Source organism: Panthera leo, chromosome C1 (genome assembly GCF_018350215.1).
Source record: "Panthera leo isolate Ple1 chromosome C1, P.leo_Ple1_pat1.1, whole genome shotgun sequence".
NCBI lineage: Eukaryota > Metazoa > Chordata > Mammalia > Carnivora > Felidae > Panthera > Panthera leo.
The window spans coordinates 178,144,540-178,167,835 of NC_056686.1; positions in this window are offsets into that span (position 1 = coordinate 178,144,540).

The following is a 23,296-nucleotide window of genomic DNA, read 5'->3' on the forward strand; positions in this document are numbered from 1 at the left end:
GCTTTTCATTCAGTTCTAAATTAAAATTTTGTTCCGTGGGATAATGGAAGGTTATGGCAGGTTAATGGGTAGAGTAAAATAAGATAGTGGACGAGATATAGTAATATTTGAATTTATCATATTAGATTAATAATGGATTTCCTGCTTATCTGAGGAGTAAAATAATTTTAGTTAAAATAAAATTAAAATTTGATTAAATTATTTTCCTTATTTTCATGTCCGTAAAATGGCATATATTAGATTCTTATACAACTTTGCATTTTATACTAAGAGGCTTTATTTACCTGCAAGCATCATATTTATGTTTGGCAATTTTCTTTTGTAGCTATGCTGAATGATCATTAGCCACAAAATTGATAAGATTTTATCAGGATTGGATATTTTGGCTCATTTCAGTGCTTTGCTTTTTTGTAATCATGGCTTATAAATACGTGAGAGACTTAAGACAATTGTCTCATTAAAATAGTTACAAATAATTAAAAGGTGCAATCTGTTGGCACCTTAATAGGTCACTCAAGGGCACATATCTGTGCTCACAAAGCAGAGAATGTACTTTATTTAGAATAACAGAACTAATAATAGGCCCTTTTGTCAGGTGGTATTGTAGAAATTTAAGCGATTTTTGCTAAGCCAACCCAGCAAACTTATAAATAAGGAAATTATCAAATGTTTGTGTTGAAGCTACTTCCATATATGTTACTAAAATAGGTTTTACCGGAGTCAAAAAGAATGCACAGACCCTGTGGTTCGATGTAAATTATACATACACTGTTTCATTTATGCCTAATCATTTTAATAGTAATTTATCTGGGTAGTAGTTAATATCTTCTGGATCTGAGCCAGAGGGAAAAAGTGATTATGATAATACATTCGGTTACTAAATAGGCTGAATACTTCCAAGCTTCCAGTGATACAGCTGTTAACGACAGTGGCTTTGCTAGTTAATCAGATGTTTTGCCACTGGGAATTGCCCATGTGAATCGAATCTGACAGAGGCTTCTGCTTCACCTCAAATGTAATGACACAAGTGTGTCACTTATTAAGGACTCCAGGAAAAATGCACATGGCATTCACCCTCAAGCAACTGGAGCTCCTATCCAAGTATCATCCCCATTTATGGTATGATAATAAGTCATTCACTAATTGAATAGTGATTCAAGAGTGAATGCAAGTGCTTTGCATAGTGAATAGCATATATGTATTTTTTTTTTGTCTATGCCTCAGTTTGGGCCATTCGAAATTTAATGTCTAGGAGCACAGACAGCACCATTTAAGAAACTGAGTTTGATTTGTTAGTATTTCCCAGAAGTGGAGATAAAAAACTCATTTGTGAGTAAAATGTGAACTCTATTATCCATGTCTTTTCAGCCATAGTGCCATGAGACGGAAAAAAAAAATCTGGGTTTAAATCCACTTGAGATGACTTGAACTATTTTATATTTCAGTTGACTTTTGGTTTACTTTTTCTATAAAATTGTGTCCATTAATTAACCTGAGGCAGTCTTTAAATAAACACACTCGTGACCTTTTTATATAGAGCAAGATCGTGTTCGTGGTGTGGGGTATCTGATGCATTGATTTTTCGCAGCAAATTTCAAGGTTGTGGGGGAAAAAAAAAGAACAGAAGCTGCATTTTGTGGGTTGATCCGAGAAACCAGATTGTCTACCTCCTTCGGTAAGACGGGTCAGCTGCCAGAATATCGACTTTGCGGATGGAGGAGGTGGGCCTTTGGGTCCAGGGCTGTCCTTAGAAGGAGGAAATGTTTTCAGAGAAAGAGTGGTGGTGCAGTACTGGTAAGACCTTGGTAATAAACAATAACCCACAGACGTGAGAGCACCGGTTAAGGATTTGTTAATTATATGCGAATAGAAACAGTTCTTTAAACATGCTTTTGAAGATCAGCAAGATTAAAGCTTATTTTGAAAAATGAATCTCGCTTCTTTTTATGACTAATGGTAAGGAGTTACCACGAGCAACACCTCACATTTTAAAAGAAGACTGAAATGACACCACGAAGAGTTCACAGGGAATGATTTCTATGTTCTTGGTGAATTAGTGATGCAATGATGCATCTTACAAGTAGCCTTAGTAGTAGTATAGGGCAAATATCACCTATAAGATTCTTCCTCTTTTCCATCAGTTAGATTGATTGCTGTTAGTGACCTGTTAGTCTCCCCTGGGTCTGTATTATTCACAGACTAAGCCTTATGCAGACATAACTAGGTCACCTTAATTACCTGTGGAAATAAGGTGTACTTGTGAAAGTTTCACAGTGATAATTACTCCAAAATGCCAAAATCGTATATGCAAACCTTAGAGGTATGTCCTGTAAATTACTGCACAATCAAGATCGATCAAACCAAATGGCGTGTTGTGTGCATGCGTGTGTGTGTGTGTGTGCGTTTTCCCCAAATTCTCAAATTCCTCAACATCATTCTATTGCCATAATAAAAATCTAATCCTTGCCAAGCAATATATTGACTGTATATCTTATGAATTAGCTGTTGGATGTCTTTCTTTTTTCTAAACTCCTTTACAGTACTTAAGAAAATCAACAGACTATTGTAAAGGAACAAAAGAAAGCTAATCAGTTTTTTTTTTTTTAATCTGAAATGATAGCATGGAACGCTTCCTAATCAGTATGTTTTATTTTTTTTTCCTTTCCCTGCAGACATTTCTGTACCTGTCATTTTGTCACAGAAATAAAGTGAGGAAGATTAGAAAATTCATGGTCTTTTTAAACAGTGAGGGAATGAAAAGTAGAAATGTTTTACATTCTCATATGAATATTTTAATTATCTGTTCACCGGTGTATTTAAAAGAATAATAATCCCATTGAAGATCCAAAACCCTTGTAGATGCGTAACGGCCAATGTAACACTGTAGCTTGAGTAACATTGGCAGGGTTGAATTCTAAAAATTCCTTGAAAATTCTAATAGATTAATCTGTAGAACTGATGACTGATATTAGAGATCATTATTTGCAATAGGAATAATGAAATAAGAACTTCTCAATGATTCCACAAAAATAACTGCATATTTTCAAGCCCCTCAACTTGATATAATGAGAGTGTTGATATTCCTTTTTGAAACAGAATGTATTTCCTGAATTTTATAGTGTAAAATTGATAGCATGGAGTTTTTACAAAACCTATGGAAAAAAAAAAAGTTTCCGAAAGGATTTTTTTACTTGAAACTGCATGGATTTCTAAGAAGGTCAACTAGCAAGTATTTAAAGACCAAGAGCTGCTGTAAAAAGTCCAAATTGATCCATAGTGTGAGCATTAGGAATTTTAGCTTTCTGATATGAGGCGGAAGGCCACAAAATATATCAACTGACTCCTTCCCTATTCTTAAAAATTCTTCCGCCGACAACTGTCCCTAAAACAGAATTTCGTCGTCATTGTTTCTTTTCTTCTTTTTCTGAGTCTAAATCACTAGTGATATAAATAATACAATTTTCCTGAAAGAATATACTAAGTAAGAATTGGTACTGCTTTGGGTGATTCTTTTTTTTTTTTTTTAATTTTTTAAAATGTTTGTTTATTTTTGAGAGAGACAGAGACAGAATGCGAGTGGGTTAGGGTCAGAGAGAGAGGGAGGCACAGAATCTCAAGCAGCCTCCAGGTCTGAGCTGTCCGCGCAGAGCCCGACGCGGGGCTTGAACCCACCAGCAGTGAGATAATGACCTGAGCCGAAGTGGGATGCTCAACCCACTGAGCCACCCAGGCGCCCCTGGGTGATTCGTAAGGGAAGAACATAATCTGGTTCTTAAGGAAAATGGGAATTTTCTATTTTAAAAGCCTCCTCGCACCCCGCCCTACTCAACAAAGTGTTTTATACATTTATAATGCTTCTTAAAACCCTGCTCAAGTGTTATTTGCAAGTCTAAACTCTACTTTGAGCTTGAGTGGCTTGATTAATTAATTTATTTTTATCATATTCATCTATCTAGTAACTTCCTGAGGCCAAATTTGTAATTTCCTAAAACCCTAATCCCAGCTGCTATGTTAAGTGTTAACACTTGCTGGAGAATTGACCAAGGAGAATGTGCTGAATATCACCATGGATAAGAAACTGTAATTGCTACCATTTATCAAGCATTTATTCTAACTGTATTCATTTAACCTTACGAGCTTCATACTATCATTATCATCATTTGACTGATTATGAACCTGAGATGCAGAGACAAGAAACATGTCCAAGGGTGCTCAGTTGGGGCTGGAATCTGACCTCAAGTCTCTCTGATCTATAAAGTCCATGAGTGTAGTCTCCGAAGGCACCACCATGCCAGCAACGGCACGAGGACAAGCAACATCCTTCCCATTGCTCGCCAGCAGTTTCTAGACATCAGATTACTTGGGAAACCAAGTGGAAGCCATCTTGGCTAAAGATTGTGAGAAGCCAGACTTGTGTAGTATTCCACATACTCTCTTTTTGTTGTTTTTTTCCCTAGTGTGAGATCCCACAAAAAAGTCCAAACAGAGGGTCCCCTGAGATGAAAAAAGTCATCAGCTTTTAGCTTCCTAATGGGATTTCATTTTCATCTCACGGTCCCAGAGACTATGAGAGTTTCTCTCAGTAATTTGCTTGCTAGCTTTTACATCTATGCGCTCCAAAGCCAAGAGTCACTCAGGTGTATCATCTGAGGTTGCGGGATGCTCACTCGAGTGTTGCTGCACTTGAGAGACATGATAGTCATCGTCCCTTATGCGACTCTTTTTATTGTAGAGAAATTTGCTCATTAATTTCTTGCATTGTAACATTGCCTTTTGTTTCTGCCGTGCTTTTATCTACATTATCTCCTGTGGGGAGCTCAGAAATATTATGAGACAGGAATTATTATCCCCATTTTAGAGACGAGTGCTTTAAAGATGAGTGTGTTCACGTGATTTGTTCAAGGTTATAAAACTAGTAAGTGGAACACTCTAAACTGGGTCAAGTGCTTTTTCAATTCTAGTGTAGCTCTTGTTACTCACTTGCAAGTAGGGGAGTATGATCAGCGCTTTCACATCCCTGGACACAAGTGAAAATTCCCAAACCATAATCCAGATGTACTGAGTCATAATCTATAGTGTTGGAATTCGGGCATCTGTATTTACTGAACACTGCACGGTTCAGGATTGAGAACTCATCCCTTAGACAATACTCCTCTTTTTTGTGGTTTGTTGATTCATTTCCATTTTTGTAATTGGGAAAAAAACCCCACGAATATTAAATTTACCATTTTAATCATTATTCAATTTACAGTTCCGATGTGTTAAGTATATTCACATTGCTGTACACCAGATCTCTAGAACTTTTTCATCTCATAAAACTGGAACTCTAAACCCATTAAACACTAATATCCCCTCCTCATTTCCATTATTGTATTTTGAAACAGGTTCAAACATTAGGAAAGTTGAAAGTACAGTATTAATTTTTCCCCCCGAAGAATTTGAGGTTAAGTTACAGTACATTTCCTACACACAGGGACATTTTCCTTCATAACCACAACACAACCATCCAAGCCAGGAAATGAACATTAAACCGTTACTAATATCAAATACACGGACCCTGTTCAAGTTTGGCCAATTTTCCCGATGATGTCTTTTATAGTAATAGGATCCAGTTGAGAATCGCATGTTGCACTCAGTTTTATGTCTTTCATTTCCTTCAGTTTGAGACAGTTCTTCAGGATTTCCTTGACTTTCATGACCTTGGCTCTTAACAAAGGCTGTACGTCAGTTATTTTGCAGAATTGACCTCACGTTCGAATGTCTATTTTCCCCCAATTTGGAATAAGGTGATACCTTGCAAGAAAACCATAGAAGTGATGCCGTATCCTCATTAATGAATTCTGTGAAAGAGGGAGACACAGAATCCAAAGCAGGCTCCAGGCTCTGAGCTGTCTGCACAGAGCCCGATGTGGGGCTCGAATCCACAAACATGAGATCATCACCTGAGTCAAAGTTGAACGCTCAACCGACTGAGCCACTGAGGCGCCCCAAGAAAATGTATGTTTTCTGTTTCTTCTCAATCTTTTACACACTAGTTTTAGCATCTGTTTTATTGACTAAAATAATTATAGCTATGGGAGTTGCCAAATAGTAATTACAAAATTTCATTCCATTTTTCTTGTTGACGTCACACTATAAGGGAAACCTTTGGTTTCTTTCCATTTATTTATTTGTTTACTTATATCTCTATGCACTTGTAGATTCCTGTTCCTTTCAATGGATTATAATGTGTTGGTATCATTAATTCTTTTGATACTCAGTCACTCTAGATTAAACTAGAAGAAACTGGTTGGCTGGAAGAAACTTCTTCCAGCTGGCTTCTGAGTTCTTTTGATATATTACATTAGTGTTTGAGCCCTTCAATTCCTTTTGTATAATTATATGCTCCAGAGTTATCCTCTTATTCCCTGAGCTATTCCCTGCCCTCGCCTTGTAATCAGCAATTTTCTGGTGAAGCCTTAGTTCCTGTTCGTGGAGAACATTTTTGGAAGCCAAGATCTGGGCTCCACGTGTACTCAATGCTTTGTGAAGAAGGTGGGTCACTGCCAAGGGTCTTCTACTGGGACATCTATTTATCTATATTTTGTTTTTGTCTTTTGATATATATGTTAAAAATCATGTATTAATACCAATATTTCCAACTACAATCTACCACTACTATCTTTATTCGAGTTTTCTAGTTTCCCGTACTCGTAACTCCCTCACTGAACAGTGAAAATCATTTTTAATGTATTTACTTATCATAAGACTCCTCTCTGTAGGCGAACCATCTTTTGTTACCAGTGTCACCCCTACCTCCTCCTGCACATGCACCCATTTTCAGCTCTACTCAGGCTCCAACACCTTCAGCCTGTACCATTACTGCCTACTGCCCCATATTAATGTCCACCTTGTTTGGTTCCACATAATGGCTTTTGGATAAAACTTTTCTGGAAGGAAGGAAAGAAAGAAAGAGAAGAAAGAAAGAAAGAAAGAAAGAGGAAAAGAAAGAAAAAGAAAGAAAAAGGAAGAAAGAAAAAGAGAGAAAGAAAGAGAGGAAAGAAAGGAAGAAAGGAAGAAAGAAAGAAAGGAAGAAAGAAAGGAAGAAAGAAAGAAGAAAGGAGAGAAGGAAATATATCAATCAGTAAACATAAAAGCGAACCCTTGTACATTGCTGGTGGGAAAGCAAACTGGTGCAGCCACTGTGGAAAACAGTATGGATGTTCCTCAAAAAAATAAAAAAATAGAGGGGCACCTGGGTAGTTCAGTTGGTTAAGCATCGGATTCTTGTTTTTGGCTCAGGTCATGATCTTGTGATTTCTGAGTTTGAGCCCCCATTGGACTCCATGCTGACAGTGCAGAGCCTGCTTGGGATTCTCTCTCCTCTGCTCTCTTTCTGCCCCTCCCCCTGCTTGTGCTCTCTCTCTCTCAAAATAAATAAATAATCTTAAAAAAAATAAAAATTACTATATGATCCAGTAATTCCAATGCTGGACATTAACCCAAAGAAAATGAAAAGACTAATTCAAAAAGATATGTACACTCATATTTATTGAAGCACATTTACAATAGCCAATATATGGAATTTGCATAAGTATCCATTGATAGAGGAATGGATAAAGCAGATGTGATGTATGTGTGTGTGTATATATATATATATATATATGTATATATATATGTATATGTATATATATGTAGATGTATATATGTATATATGTATACGTATATGTATATATGTATATATATGTATACGTATATGTGTATATGTATATATATATGTATATGTATATATGGTGAGAGAGAGAGAGAGAGAGAGGGAGAGACAGACATATACACAAAGGATTTGTTTTTATTACACACTACTTTTAACACAGTGACTTTTAACTATTAATTGATCAATACATATTATCTAAATGTTGAAAGAATAAAGGAATGAATAGAGAACTTCATTGGTTACAAAGAAAAACTGAGAAAAAGTTCACAAATATTAATATGTCCAAAATATGGCGACAACTTACAGTTTAAGACAAGTTATTTTTTTGCAGTTTTAAGCCAGCAATTTGCCAGGAACTACAAGGATTTAAAATTTTAAAATGGAGGCAAGGTTGCTGAAAGAAAGAAAACGGTATTTGGTGCTGGGTAGAAGGTTACATAAATGTCTTTAATGCATATTTGGAGGTAAACTTCCTGAGCTCATCCGTTCTCCGTTCCTCACCATTTTGCTTAACTGAAGAATGACTTTATTCTCATAATATATGTTTTGGAGACAGATCAAAGTTTTAAGTTTATTTTTTATCTAGTGGTTATATAAGGTTGAAAAACTACTTGCATATTTAAATATCCATTGATTCATCTGCAAAACAGTGTGAGTCTTGTTGTTGCTGGTTTTTTTTTTTTATAGAAATTAATGAGAAGTACTTTGAATGTTTCAAAGTGCTTCCCAAGTACAAAATGTTTCATTTCAGAGCTCCAGGACTTGTAAATAAAACCCTTAAAATTACCCATAATTATTATTTAGTTATACTATTCAGTCAGTCACTTTTGAAGGGTACACATTGGATTTATTTACTGGTCAGTTGTCAGCACTTTTACCGATAGCATTCCTACATAGCAGAATCTTTGTTCTGGTGACTTCTTTTGGATCGAAGAAACTGGAGTAATTCCCTTGAGTTTGCCAACAGATGCGGCAAAATGAATATTTTTGAGGTCCTGTATACCTTGATTATATTTTCTTTAGAGAGTGCACATTAGCATGACCTCATTTGGAAGTGTCTGATGAAATTCAGAAGAAAAAAAACCCACATCTGTTAAAATGTACATGGATAAGAGGTGTAGAAAAGACAGATGTAGAAATGTTGAGGGAAAGAAGTCCCACACAAGAACCGGTACCATATGATTTCACTTATATCCTGTACAAATAGAGGAGAAGATAATCTATGCTGTTGGGTATGGGATTGTGTAGTCAGTGACTGGAGAGGAGGAAAAGAAGGCTTTCTGGCTTGCTGGTATTTTTCCATTTTTTATTCCAAGTGCTGATTTCAAGGATATGTTCTGTTTGTGAACGTTCAAAAAACTGCATTTGCAACATCCATACTTGTGTTTGGTATGTCATCCTTCAAAAATAGCGATGCGAAAAAAATCACATCTATGTTTCAGAACACGGGCAAGTCTTCCCCTCACCCTGTTCATCTCTTTATCAAACTTTTGTTTCTACTAAGATATAAAAAATACAGTTATCTGCTACATCTCTGAGAAGAACTTTGCTGAGGATCTTACAGGCCTCGTGAATCACCCATTAGGGGATGTTTTTTGGGGTGCCAAGAACTCAGTCACCTCTGAGGTAGATTTGGCAAGGCCATTTGTCATTTTCGAATCAGCATGGTATTGGCACCTGCTTGTCAGCAAAGACTGCCAGTGTTGGAAACTCACTTTTAGCAAAGGGTCTCTGTTCCTGATGGAATGGATTATGATACAGAAAAAGAGGTCAAGTAAAGCGCCCTGACCAAATTCATGATCAATACAGGTGGCTGATTCAATGATGTCATGATTGATATGACTTGTTGATTTTACAGTTTAAAGATAAAGATAAGCATTATTGTCTGGTCACGTGGAGCCTACAGGAGTGCATACCATGTAAATGTTTTCAAATTTAGCTTGGACTTACATGCTAGATATTCTGGATGCTTATATTTAGTAATATAAGCATCTTTGGCCTGATTCATTTTGTTGTTGTTGATGATGGTGGGGTAATGACTTTTTATTTTGTTTCCCCTTTGTTCAGGATCTGGGGATAATACCCTTATGGGCTTTATCATCTTTCATATTAGCTTTCAATACAAAATGACGTGCTGAACAGCCACAATGATTCATCAAGTTTTCTATAGAACAATTTGTGATTGAACTGGTGAATATGTTATGCCCTTAGGGAAGGCTAAATATGGTTAATGTTGAACTTTCCCTCATTTCTTTTTCTCTCTTGTGTGCATATGTAAAATAAAACTGCACATAAAAACTGGGCGGCAGAATTGCTGTTCATAAAAATAATCAAGGTAGGCATCTGGTTAAGACATGTGCTCAATTGTTTTGTTCAGCTTGTTTAGAGCTCAGCATTTTCAATGTTTGGGCAAGTAATTCTCTAGTCTTTATAAAGCAAATCCCAGTCTGGATTGTTTATCCCTCCAAAAATAACTCATTAAAATATCTTTTATTGGTGAATATCTTCCATTTCTTAATCTGTTTGGTGAGTTGTTCTTATGTTCATTCTTAATGAAGACAAAAATTTAAGAGGCTATTCTCATATTTACCCCAGTTTTCTTAAATCTCATAGGTCACTTATGTGGTTGACTTTGTTTTTATTTTTTTCAGGAATAATTTAGGTTTAACTGTTGAATCAATAGATATACCATGAAATGGGGTATCAATTATCATTACTTTGTCTGGACATGCCTCAACCACCATGGCTCATATCCAACCCAGTACTTCCAGCCATGAATGGATTAAAATTCATCAAGTGCCTTAAATGCTTGGGGCTCTGTGCTGACAGCTCAGAACCTGGAGCCTGCTTCTGATTCTGCGTCTCCCTCTCTCTGCTCCTCCCCCACTCATGCTCTGTCTCTCTCTGTCTCAGAAATAAATAAACATTAAAAAAAATTAAAATAATCCAGCAGGGTGCCTGGGTGGCTTAGTCAGGTAAGCATCTGACTCTTAATTTTGGCTCAGGTCATGATCCCACGGATTGTGGGACTGAGTTGTTAGTTCAGAGCTGGCTTAGGATCCTCTTTCCCTCTCTCTGCCTCTCCCCCTCTCGCACTCTCTTTCTCAAAAATACATAAATGAACTTTAAAATGAAATAAAATAAAATAAAATAAAATAAAATAAAATAAAATAATCTAGCAAACAAACAAGCAAAACCTAGGAAGAGTGGGGAGACTGGCACATTCTAGATGACATACTTTAGAATAATGTTGATCATCATGGATGTTGAGTAAAGTGTACATGGAAATTAATCATATTATTCTCCCTACTTTGGTGTATTTAATAATCTTTATAAATTTATTTTAAAGGAAAAATTGATAGACATGGCTTTGCAAATAATTAAGCTGATATATTGTCACATTAGCAGAATATGAGGGTTCCCATTGTTCCACATTTTCCCTTATTATATATATATATATTTATTTATATTTATATTATTTATATTATTTATATTTATGTACACACATTAGTGAATCTGGTATCTGTTTAATTCTATTTCATTTTCCTCAAAATTTTCATTCCCTTGAATAATAATGAGGCAAAACCAGTATTCATGTGTCAGCTGACCATTTGGGTTTTCACTTATGTGAATTGTTTATACAGTATACACATAATTTCTATTTGACTGTTCTTTAATGATATCTAAATGTTTTTTGTATATTCCGTATATTGTGGGCAGTTACATTCATTGAAATTATCTTTCAGTCCACTACTTGCTTTTTTACATTACTACTGCTGTCTTTTACATAGGATTCTTTTTATTTTTTATTTATTTATTTTTTAAACGTTTATTTATTTTTGAGACAGAGAGAGACAGAGCATGAACGGGGGAGGGTCAGAGAGAGAGGGAGACACAGAATCCGAAACAGGCTCCAGGCTCTGAGCTGTCAGCACAGAGCCCAACGCGGGGCTCGAACCCACAGACCATGAGATCATGACCTGAGCCGAAGTCAGACGCTCAACCGACTGAGCCACCCAGGCACCCTGGCATAGGATTCTTTTTAAAAAGTAATCACATTTCAGATGTTTTCCAAGAGAAAACATCCCCCAAATATATTTTCTGCTATTCTTTTAAAAATAATTTACAGTTTTGTTTTTCTGTATTTCATTTTATACAAAATTTGAAATGGAAATCTATTGTTTTTTTTTTTTTTACCAAACGAGCAATCCATCATCTGATTTACAGAATCAACCATTCATTCCCTACTGATTTGCAATATGACTTCTTCCGTGTACAAATCTCCAAATGAGGTGTGGGTCTGCTTCTCTAGATACTGTTCCCCTAGGGTATTTAGACATGTCTGTAAAGTTACTGTACCCCAAATTATTATAGCTTTATCACAAGCCCGAATGTATGTTCTTGCACATTCTCTAACAATTTTTTTTCCTGTTAATATTGTCCTGTATATTTTTGTCTCTTATATTTCCCATTAAAATTAGGATCAAATTGTCAAGTTCCATAAAACAGCTGCTGGTATTTTGATCGGACTTATATTGAATTTATAATTAATTTGGGAAAATTTGCCATGTACATAACATTGAGTCTTTCAAGCCACACACAGGCATGTGTATCTCCTTATATACTTGAGCTTCATCTATGACCTTCAGGAAAGATTTATAATTTCCTCCATAAAGACTTCTGCAGTTTTCCAGGTTTCTTTCAAGGATACCTTACATTTTTATTGCTATTGTGAATGTTATTTTAATATAATATTTTACTTGTTTATTGTATATGTATAAGAATATTATTAATTTTGCATTCTCATCGTGTTGCCATCAATTTCATTAAACTGTCTTATTAACTCTAGGTTTTTAAAAAATCTTTTACTGTATAGGGGCGCCTGGGTGGCTCAGTTGGTTAAGCGTCTGACTTTGGCTCAGGTCATGATCTCACAGTTGGTGAGTTCATGTCCCACACTGGGCTCTGTGCTGACAGCTCAGAGCCTGGAACCTGCTTGCTTCAGATTCTGTGTGTGTATCTCTCTCTCTGCCCCTCCTCCACTTGCACTCTGTCTCCATCTCTCTCTCTCAAAAATAAACACTTAAAAAAATTAAAAAAAAACTTTTACTGTATATTTTATTGTATTTTCTAGGTAAAAATTCATAAGTGAAGTCACAGGCACACCAACGGTATATATGGCAATAATAACACAAAGGGGAGAGGAGGAAGAAAGGGAGAAAGGGAAAAGATATAGACAGAAAGGAAATAAAAGGGAAAGACGGAAGGAAAAAGGAAGAGTAAAACAATATTGCCATATATATTGCCATATATATTGTAATTATTGCCATATATATTATATCTATATATATTATAAATCCAACAACACCATGTTATAACAATTGCTTTGTACAATCACGTCAGATAAAAAGTTATGAAAAGAAATGAGAACTAGTCAATATTCCTTTATGGCATTTTTACTCATATATTTAATATTTGCAGTGTTCTTCATTTCTTCCTGCAGGTTTCATTTAACGTATAATGTCACTTTCTCTTAGTCTGAAGTGTTTATTTATTTATTTTTTTAGAATTTCTTGTAAGGCAAGTCTGGTAATAATACATTCTTTCAGCCTTTATAAAAAAAGTTTTTATTTGGCTTAAATTTTATTTTTTTAAATGTTTATTTACTTATTTTGAGAGAAAGGGAGAGCATGAGTGGGAGAGGGGCAGAGAGAGAGACGGAGTGAGAGAATCCCAAGCTGGGTCCTCATGGAGCTGAGAGTCGCCTAACGCAGGGCTAGATCTCACAAACCTTGAGATCATGACCAGAGGCGAAATCAAGAGTTGGATGCTTAACGAACTGAGCCACCCAGCTGCTCCTAGACTTGCATTTTAAAATGGATAGTTCTTGATAGATTGTTCTTGGTTTTGTTTTTAAGGGCTTTGAATTGCCAACCCATTGCTTCTGGCCACCAGTTGTTGAGAGAAGTCAGCCTTTATTCTTAATGTTGTTCTCCTGTACATTTAATATGTGAATGAATCATTTCTCTCTTGCTGTTTTCAAAATTTCCTTTTGGTCTTTGTTTCCCGACAGTTCGACTATGTGTCCCAGCGTGAATCTGTTTATCTTTACTGAGCTTGGATTTTATTTTAGTTTTTTTACAGTTTTTTTGTTAGGTAGATTGTCTTTTGAAAAAAAATCATATTTGGGAGGCTTTCAGCTATTATTTCTTCAAATATATCTTTTGATATTTTTTCACTGTCTCTTTTTCTTCTTCTCCTATCACTCATGTGTTGGTAGAACTGATATCATTCCCCAGATTTATAAGACTGTTTGCTTTCATTCAATTCCCCTCTCCCCCCGTTCTTCAGATTGAATCATTTCTATTGTTTTATTTTCAAGTTAATTATTTCTTGCCTTCTCATAGCTGCTATTGAGCCCTTCAAGTGAATTGTGCATTTTATTTGTTGCACTTTTCAACTCCACAATTTTCATTTGATCCTGTTTAAAAATAATTTTTAATCTTTTTTTGAAATTATCCATTCACTACAACATTGTTGCCATGCTTTTCTTTAAGCATGGCTCTTATTTGGGGCACTTGGGTGGCTCAGGCGGTTGAGCGTCTGACTTCGGCTCAGGTCATGATCTCACAGTTTGTGGGTTCGAGCCCTGCATCAGGCTCTGTGCTGATGGCTTGCTCAGAGCCTGGAGCCTGCCCCAGATTCTGTGTCTCCTTGCCTCTCTGCCCCTCCCCGCTCATGCTTTGTCTCACTCTGTTTCTCAAAAATAAACAAATGTAAAAAGAAAATTAAAAAACAAAACAAAACATGGCTCTTATTTATTGTTTCAATCCATTTATAGTAACTCCTTTGAAGTCTTTCTGAATTTAACACCTTGGGGCATTCTTCTTTCTATGGTTGGGTCGTACTTTCTTGTTTCTTTGCAATGTCTACTGATTTTTAGTTGAATACTGGATGTTTTTGAAAATATATTGACAATTCTTTTTTTGTTTGTTTGTTAACGTTTATTCACTTTTTGAGAGACAGAGACAGAGTGTGAGCAAGGCAGGGGGCAGAGGGAGAGGGAGACACAGAATCGGAAGCAGGCTCCAGGCTCTGAGCTGTCAGCACAGAGCCCGACGCGGGGCTCCAACTCACAAACTGGGAGATCATGACAGGACCTGAAGTTGGACGCTTCAGCTTAACCGCTTAAATGACTGAGCCACCCAGGCACCCCTATATTAACAATTCTACATTTGGCTCTCCCCTACCCCCAAACTGGGTTGTTGTTTATTTGTCTGTTTATAAACTTGCCTGTGTAAGTGTAGCATGTCTCCCTGAAAATGCAAGGTCACTGATCTCTGCTCAAATTTTTGGTTGGTTTTATTTTTAAGTCATGGTTCCTTTGTTGGCATAGATTAGAGATCATCCGAAGGTGAGTCAAAATTTGTGCTCAAAGAATTTAAGCCAGTAAAGCGTCAACCCTTGCATGATGGATTTGGGCGTGGGCTGAAGGATACATTCAAACTTCAGGTCATTTTAAAATCTTCGGGGTGCCTGGGTGGCTCAGTCGGTTAAGCGTCCAATTTCGGCTCAGGTCATGATCTCACAGTCCGTGAGTTCAAGCCCCGCGTCGGGCTCTGTGCTGACAGCTCAGAGCCTGGAGCCCGTTTCAGATTCTGTGTCTCCCTCTCTCTCTGACCCTCCCCCGTTCATGCTCTGTCTCTCTCTGTCTCAAAAATAAATAAATGTTAAAATAAAATAAAATAAAATAAAATCTTCCCCACTTTTTATGTTCTGCTGGGCTGTGGTGACTCTTCTGAGTGTCATTTGGTCCCACCAGTCCTGTGGACCTAGGAAGTATGGATGGCACGTGCCCACGCTTGCCACTTCGGCACATGTGTGTAGTCTTTGGTGGCTCCTGGATGTGTGGTTGTCTCACCTCTGGAAGTCTCTGTTAAATCCCTGGTTCATCTGTTGGTTCTGCCTGTGTTCTTGCTATTGAATCAACACTTCGACTACACTGCAATCAAATAAGTGTCTTAGGGCAGCAGCAACGGCAAAGCGGCTGGTTTTCACCGCTTGCCATGGCCATGCCCTGGCTGAAGTACCACGATGACTGAACCTGATCAGGCTGCGAGTAGGGAGAAAAGGAAGGAGCCACGGCCGAGAAGGCCACACACCTGCACTGTTCTTACCCGAAGTCCACATTAATAAATGTGTTTGTTTCATAAATAAACACTGCTGAGTTATATACCTTTGGTCAAATTCCAGAATGCTGAAAAAATTGTTGGCTATGAACATTTTGTCCTGCTTTCTAGTTGCTTTGTAGCAAGTGGATTTGTCAACCTCTTTACTCCGTCGTGTGGGAAGTCACATTCCTATTGTAACTTTTTTATGCTCTCTGATTATAGGACGATCTAATTTTCCGAGTGAGGACATCCTTGGAATTCATGCATAAGTGTTTCAAACACCTCAGACGTCTAAACACTTCCCTTTCAAAGCCCTTTTGCTCTGATTCCCTGAACCAGCAAGATGTTTTACTGGACCCAAAATTGTATTTCCACTGTGGACTTGACCCAGATCTACATTTTTGTGGCCAAGACAGAGTCTTTTATTTTTTTAGGAAAATCAAATCTGCCTTACTGATTTACCAGCTTTTGGTCGACTTGAGATGTTGCTCAGAAAATTATTTTATCTTAAATGTATCTCACCAGGTTGATAAACTCATCATTCTCAGCTAGCTCATCAACCTCTGCCATAGCTTCCCCCACATCTTTGGTGTGGCTTTCCTTTTAATATACAAATTTAGAGTGAATAAACAGAAACTTACATGTCGGTAACTTGTATTTATTGAGCTACCTGTAATAGGTTCCCTGTCCCCATTTTTTAGACTTCTATCTTGATACTAACACATAATTTACTATTATTTTTTGTCTCCAGTTCTGCATGACAATGATTTTTCTCTTCACGAGCAAATAATTCCTACGTAAAGGTTTGGGTAGTAACAGCTTCGAAAGAGAGTGCCTCAGATGATTAAGGAATAATCGATGACAAATATAGTTGTGCGGTTCCTGGGTGATACTAAATGTCAGTTGCTACCTCACCCTGATGCTTGTTTCAATGATCTGAAGACGTAATGGGAAGAGGAAGTCTACTTACTGTATACCAGACGCTATGGTTTATCTCCGGTAGTTTACTTGAATTAATGTAGTTCTCACAATAAAACTAAGAAGTAGGTACTCTTAAGATTCACATTTTTAAAAAATTTTTTTTAACGTTTTCTTATTTTTGGGACAGAGAGAGACAGAGCATGAACGGGGGAGGGGCAGAGAGAGAGGGAGACACAGAATCGGAAGCAGGCTCCAGGCTCTGAGCCATCAGCCCAGAGCCCGACGCGGGGCTCGAACTCACGGACCGCGAGATCGTGACCTGAGCTGAAGTCGGACGTTTAACCGACTGAGCCACCCAGGCGCCCCAAGATTCACATTTTTAAAGTTAAATCAAAGCACAGGGCATGCGTTTGAAATCTTAGTGAAGAGACGAGTATGGATACGGCCACTTGCTAATCAGAGCAGGTGCTGGCTCCAAATAACCAGGAGAGCTTTCCTAGTGCATACAGAACGAGTATTGCTGAGGGACGATGTGAAAAAGAGGTGAATCGATGTCGCATATAGTTGCAAATGGCAGAAATTTCAAGCAATAACAGCTTCAATGAGAGATTCATTTTTTTTCACTCAACAATAAATCAAGAAGTAGACTGGCCACGGAGTTCCTATGTCTTTACCGTAACGTGTCTATGCCTTTTTTATCTTCTTGCCCTGCTTGTGAGTTTTGTCTTTTTGATCACAAGATGTATAGTGAACCTTCAGACACCATGCCAACATTCCTGAGAGGAAGAAGGAAGAATGGCGAAGGGCAGAGGGTTAAAGAGATAGGCTTGTGCTTTCTATAAAGCTTGATTCCATCCTCTGAATGCATTGATTGGTAATATCACCAGACATTAGATGCCTTCTGATGTCATACACTATGAAGTATTCATATAGAATTAGTATTTTTTTATAATATTATTCTTGTCAAGAATATAAAAGTATTCTTGCCAAGAAATTGAACCAAACCTAAGCAATAAAAAGTTAGACTAACTTCCAATTTATAGTAAATACAGAGTGAAAGAAACAGGTTAAATGACAACACGATGAAGCAATCATACATATTCAGCCATAGGCTGTTCTATGGGACAAAGTATTAGGTTTTTCTTCAATAATTCAAAGGCATCGAGAAAAAAATTAAAAAAAAAGAATACATATGATTATTCTAGATTAAAAGAAGATTAGAAGACGTTACAATCAAATACAAGAGTAATCTTTGTTTGGATCCTAATTCCAAATGGCATTTTTTTGAGATAAATAGGAAAACATAAATTGGCTGTAATTTTCTATGGTATTAACAAAGCATTGTTGATTTTGTGGGTGTGATAATGGCATCATAGTTTCTGTAAAAAATATTTTGAAAGATGTATGGAAGTATTTAGTAGGAGTGGAACGATATGGTCAGACGTGTGCTTTAACTACTATAACACCAAGAATAACAGCAATAAATAGCAAACAAAGCTAAAGTAAGATGGTCGAGGAAGGATAGGCAGCATGCGGCCAGTCGACAGAATCTACCAAAGTGCATTTCAGTGCATGGGTTGAAACAGAAAAGAAAAAAAAAAAAGATAAAACAAAAATGTGTTAAAAATAAGAAACAGCCCCAAAGAGTCAGACTTTTTTTTTTTCATTCTAGCTTTTGTTTGTTTGTTTTTGTTTTTAGGGTTATCTTGTGCTAATCGACAAATTTCCTGGTATCTCACCTTCGGAGGCTATTTTTTTCTTTCTCCTCTACCGTTCACATTGGCAGTTACTTTTCCTTGATTTCGTCAATATCCACTCATGTACATTTGAACCTGGCCAGACTTTACTGGTGTTTGGGGACATAGCAGATGTTCATGTAGCAGAAATGCAAATCACTTAAAAGTAAGTTCAGGCTTTGGCCTCTTCTCTTCTCTTTGTTCTCCCTGACAGTGTCCAGAAATTTCTCTATACATTACTATACAGAAGAATGAAGCTTTCTGTTCCAACTGCCAATAGTCTGGTAAATGATATACCATTTCTTCTGAGTTTCATCCTTTCTCTTTCCCACGCTGGTCTCTGTAAAAAGCAGGGTATAACAATATTTGCTTTCTCACTGATATAAACTATGCTAGCCCAGCACCTCGCCACACCCAAAAACCAAAACTAGCTAAAGTAATTTTTGTTTGAATATTTTGTTTCTATTTCAAATATAGTTACCTAATGGAAATCATATTTTATGTGAGCAGAATGCGTATTTTATGCGTTACCAAGCTGAGAGGAGAACTGTAAACATTTCTGCCCCTTGTTTCTTTAAATTAGAGTCACCAAGGAAACTAAAGTACAGCCAAGCACTGGTTGAGACAATATTTTGCTTACCTAGAGAAGAGACAGAACAAAATCAGCTTCAGTACTGGGCATCAGTCCCAAAGGGTCTCTCCCGGTGATGGACGCAGGGATTAGTCTAGGCATGCTAATTCTATGTTGTAGTACAAGGACCCTGTCCCTTGGGGAGAACAGATATAACAGTGGGGTTGCCTGGGGGCCATATGATGCAAACACCTTTAGCAGAGACAAAAAGCTTGCTCATTGAGCTTATAACAAGATCCAACAGAAGCTGTGTTAACTCTTTTTGTTTGTTTGTTTTAAGTTTATGTATCTTGAGAGAGAGAGAGAGCGTGGCAGGGGCAGAGAGAGAGGGAGAGAAAGAGAGAATCCCAAGCAGGCTCGGTACTCAGCACAGAGCCAGATGTAGGGCTCGAACTCTCAAACTGTGAGTTCATGACCGGAGCGGAAACCAAGAGTCGGAAGCTTAACCGCCTGAACCACCCAGGTGCCCCCTGTGTGAACTCTTTGTCTCCTGGTAAGGAAGTGTTCCAGGCCCAAGGTATTCAAGGGGCCGAGCATAGGTCGAAAGACTATGCACATGAGACAGCCTTTTCCAATACGTTTGTACTATTTTAATTTTTACTTTATATTTTTCACGTTCTTACGTACTATTGGCAAATTTGTCATTCTTGTCTTTTGTCGATTTTCAAAAGAAAAAAAAAGTCTTACGTATCCTTTGTTATTGTCACCCACCATGGAAGACAGATAAGCTATATTTGTCTGTCTTCACAATCACGTTGTTTAAGAACACTTTGATGCGAAGACTTTCTCCTACTTTGATTGCCAGAACAAAGCATACTCAGTAACAGTCAGAGCTGTGATAATAATATTAAAGAGTAATGCTGAGCAAGCAGCTCTGGGTTTCAGGTTTTCCATCTGTAAAAAAAAAAAAAAAAAAAAAAATTAGGATGGATGTTCACCACTGACCCTTCCAACTTCAAGTTTTTTATTAAAACTGTACATTTTCTTTCATTTCCCAAAAAAGAGAGGAAGCTCAATAGCATAAAAAGATTAACTAACTTCCCAAGGACAGTATTTAAAGAGATGGGAAATTTTGATTGTTCTCTTAACACCTTTGTCTAAGAAGGTGAAATTGCTGCACTTTTCCAAATTGAGCAAAATTCTGTATGGGCGACAAACCCAGCTGCAGGCACTGTGGACTAGCTTGCTGCATAGGAGTCTCACACACCATCAAAACTGTTGTGTCCACGCTCAGAGTTGGAAATGGAGGGGACTTTTCCTTTTGGGAGCAGTGATTTTTTAAATTATTTTTTTAACGTTTATTTATTATTAAGAGACAGAGAGACAGAGGATGAGCAGGGGAGGGGCAGAGAGAGGGGAGACACAGAATCCGAAGCAGGCTCCAGGCTCTAAGCTGTCAGCACAGATCCCCACGTGGGACTCGAACTCACAAACTGCGAGATCATGACCTGAGCCAAAGACGGTCGCCTAACCAACTGAGCCCTTTGGGGGCCCCATTTAAAAAATATTTAAATGTATATTTAATTTTTATTTATTTGTTTTTTTATGTTTATTTATTACTGAGAGACAGAGAGACTCAGAGTGTGAGCAGGAGAGGGGTAGAGAGAGGGGGGAGATGCAGAATCCAAAGCAGGCTCCAGGCTCGGAGCTGTCAGCACAGAGCCGATGGAGGGCTTGAACTCAGAAACCATGAGATCGTGACCTGAGCCAAAGTTGGACACTCAACCGACTGAGCCGCCCAGGCGCCCCTGTGAGCAGCGATTTTAAAGAGATATCAAACTGCACCGAAAAGTAAAGTTCTATTAGTCGTAATAATGTCAGTGCTCTTAGATGCCTTTAAAAGTACGATATCTGCAGGCTTTGAATCAATCTGCTTGAACAGCATCGCCCATGAGCTCTAACAAATGCACAGAAATGAAGGACAAGGTTCCCATCCACCATGTCTTCACCAGCTCTGGGATGATGATTAACGAAACACGGCTGGGCTGGAGATTGGTAAAGAGAGTATGACAGCAGGATTCCCAAAGAGCTTTTGAATTGGAATTGGAGAGGATGAGTTCAAGCAGGGAAGCCAGAAGAAACACTTTCAGCATGAACAGAATCTCAGCTTCAAGCAAAGCACCCTACAGGTGGATTGCTGGGAAGCCATGAAGAATGGGGTCATTCTTTTTGATCAGTGCTTCAGGTTGACTAAATCTGAATTGTCGACCCATGAATAACAGTAGGCTGCGTGGATATACTAGAAATGCATGCATTTAGACCCATAATACAGAATGCCTGAATAAACAGTTCTCATCTGGTATCTTCTTTTGAACTACCTGTGGAAAAAAAAACTCCTTGCTTAATCAGTTGCATGATCAACTCTGAAATTCCTATGACTACATAAATGTTTGTTATTAGTAGAATCACTAATTTTAAACAAACAATTGCAACGTTACCCGTTGCAAATCATTCTTTTACACATAGTATACCGAGTTTCTCAGTGTTTCCCACCAGGAAATCCCCCGTTAACTGATTATTTTTACAATATTGAATCAAATTAAGTAATATTTTTATCATCTAGATTTCCACTTAATTTAGAATGTATTTCTGCAACATTTGCCTTAATTGGCTCTAATTCATTTATCTTGGAAAAGATAACCAAGACTTATCATGAGCTTATTATGTAGCACACACTGGATGAAGCACTGCATTTCTTATTTGGTATGAAAACCATCTTATTAAGTATGTTCTGTATTCACGCTCCCTTTACAACTGAAAAAACCGAGAGTTATTGAGGGTAAAGAACTCTCTCAAGTTCACACTGCTAGTGAATGGTCACTCTTGGACTAAATCCCACGTCTGTATCTCCCAAAATAATCTGATATTTCGTATAGCATATGAAAGCGTGATGGATCAATCCCAGACCTCAATAACTCTTATCGGTTCTTTTCCACTTTATAAATTGGCAATATAAACGGATTTTTAAACACTGATCAATCAAAATGAATTTAGTGAGTTTCAACTAAATTTAGCACCTCTAATAGATTCTGTGGTTGAATCACCGATATTGATTCTACCCCAGCTGATACTAGAAGCAAGTCACGGTAATCCCACTTTTCTTGCCTTCCCAGGGCAAGGCAAGGCAAGGCAAGAGTGTTGGCCACCTTGGGGAATGAAAGGAACATGGAGGCATGAGGCCATTCTACTCACTTGGGAGCAACTAGCCTTGGGGTAAGGCCAGCATTGTGAAGGAGAGAAAGAACTTGAACCATTTATTGCATCTACTGTCTCTGAGTCCAGCCTATCGACAAGCTTTTGTTAAGTTTATACATTTAATATTCTTAAGCCAGCTTGAGTAGAGTGTCCTGTTATTTGCATGTGAAAAGCAGGAGTAGTAAGAGCTCAGGGCTGATAGGTATCCTAGGATCAAATTCGAATGAATTTAAAAGCCAAGGGGGCGCCTGGGTGGCTTGGTCGGTTGGGCGTCCGACTTCGGCTCAGGTCATGATCTCACGGCCCGTGAGTTCGAGCCCCGCGTCGGGCTCTGTGCTGACAGCTCAGAGCCTGCAGCCTGTTTCAGATTCCGTGTCTCCCTCTCTCTCTGCCCCTCCCCTGTTCATTCTCTGTCTCTCTCTGTCTCAAAAATAAATAAATGTTGAAAAAAAAATTTTAAAAGCCAGGGAAAAGTACACAACTGGTTCCACTGAAAATAAAGAGCCATTCTCAGTTTTAAAAGTGATGATGGCATCATGTAAGATGTCATCAATACCACCGGCTTGGAAGTGTTATGCAACATAGATTCCTTGCTGGAGCGCGGTACCTAATATTAAAGGCAAAAAGTGAACAGAGCTTATAGTAGAGAGAGGACAGGAAATGAACCCAGGCAGTGGTAAGAAATACAAGGTTTTTACTCACTTATGCCATGTTATTAGCTAGATTCGTGGAATAAAAAAAGAAGGAAATGTCAAAGATGAATTCCCTGGTTGGCATAGTCATAATAAATAATACTTATATAGAGACTTTCTGTGTCTATTATGATTCTAGGTGCTCTACATGTATTAACTCATTTAATTATCAAGCAGCCTTATGTGATAGTTATAATTATCTTGCTTTTGGGGAAAACAGACAAACTTTCCCCTAGAACTTCAGATACCACACCAGT